The sequence below is a fragment of the Elephantulus edwardii genome, unplaced genomic scaffold (genome assembly GCF_000299155.1).
Source record: "Elephantulus edwardii isolate Elephantulus edwardi_28Jun2011 unplaced genomic scaffold, EleEdw1.0 scaffold00271, whole genome shotgun sequence".
Lineage (NCBI taxonomy): Eukaryota > Metazoa > Chordata > Mammalia > Macroscelidea > Macroscelididae > Elephantulus > Elephantulus edwardii.
The window spans coordinates 440,861-442,718 of NW_006400021.1; positions in this window are offsets into that span (position 1 = coordinate 440,861).

A 1,858-nucleotide genomic window follows, 5' to 3' on the forward strand; every position below is an offset into this window, starting at 1 on the left:
TGGCTTCAATTGTTTTTCTGTTTTATATTCCATTTATTTTTGCCCCATTATTTATAATTTCAGCTTTTTTAGAGGGTGTTGGGTTTTCTTGCTAATTTTTTTTTTCAATTTGTTTGAGATGTAGGGTTAGAGAATTAATGGTCATTTTTCTAGCCTTTTGATGAATATGTTTATTGTTGTAAATCAACCTCTGATTACTGCTTTGGATGTTTCCCAGAGATTTTGTTAAGTTGTGTTTTAAGAAAAATTTTTAATCACATTTTTTTATTTCTTCCAATCTGTATGCAGAACAGATTATCAGGGACGCTAAGTTGTATGAGGAGGAATGTGACATCAGGATTGGAGGAAGATTCATCAACAGCCAGAGTTGTACAGATGACACAACCCTGCTTGCTGAAATTGAGAAGGTCTTGAAGCACTTGCTGCCCAAGGTAAAGGACCACAGCCTTTTATATGGATTGAAGCTCAACATCAAGAAAACAAAGATTCTCACCAGTGGACAGGTTGGCAGCACCATTATGGATGGTGAGGAGATTGAGATTGTTAAGTTTTCGTTTACTTGGCTCTACAATTAGCACTCATTCACATCACTTATGAGTATTGATAGGCCAAGTGTTATTACTGCCATTTTGCTGTGTTTCTTTTTCTGTTGTTTGTGGTTACTATGGTCCATCCACTTTCCTTTAGTGTCTCTGTGTGAAGAACTTCTCTTAAAATTTTTTGTAGTTTTGGTATTCTTTTCACAAATTCCTTAAGTTACCTCTTTTCTGCAAATAGCCTAACTGTTGCTTCATATTTGATATTGAGCTTTGCTGGTACAGTATCGTTGGTTGGCAGTTGTTTTCCTTCAACTTCATATATATGTTATCTCATTGTCTTCTCGTTTGTATAGTTTCTGCTGAGAAAATAAAATTTAATCTAAATCTAATTGTTTCCCCTTTGTAGATGACTCTTTGCTTGTCTCGTGCTGCTTTTAGTATTCTATCCTCATCTTTTTACTTGGAATTTTTCTATGATGTCTCTTGATGTTTTTCTCTGGGGGATTAGTCTATTTGATGTTCACTGAGTTTCTTAGATATAGTATTCTTCAAAATATCTGGGAAGTTTTCTTCTAGGAACTCTTCAACAATATTCTCAGGGGTTTCTCTGTCCCTCTTGTGTTCTGGAATTTCAATCATACATATATTGTTCCTTTTGGTGTCATCCCATGTGATTCCAATATTTTCTTCATTCTCTTTATATCTCTGATATTTTTTGGCAAAGAAAATAAGACCTCATCCAGGTGGATTGACACAGTAACTGCTTCAATGGGTTCTTGTGTGTCAAGAAGTGTGAAGATGGCACAGATAGAACAGGGTTCAAATCTTTTGTTCATAAGGTCACTATGAGTCATACTTGACGCAATAGACTTAACAATAATATTGTTTCCATTGAGCCTCTTGTTTTCCAGCTCATTGACTGTCTGTTCCACCTTTTCTGTTCTACTTTTTTGTCCCTCCAGCATGTTGGGTACTTTTGCAAGTTTTGCCTTAACAGTCTGGATTGCATTTTCATACATTTCTGTTATTTCTGTTAAATTGTTGTCTGCACTTTCTCAGTTTTCTGATAATTTTTTAAGTTCTTGTATCTCTAACAAACTGTGGCTGACTCTGAGAAGAATGGGAATCCCAAAACATTTAATCATGCTAATGCGAACCCTATACTTAGACCAAGAGGTAGTAGTCAGAACAGAGCAGGGTAACACTGCATGGTTCAAAATTGGGAAGGTGTATACGCTAGGGATGAATCCTGTCTCCATACCTTTTCAACATGTATGCAGAGCAGATTATCCGAGAGGCTGGGCTCTATGAGGAGAATC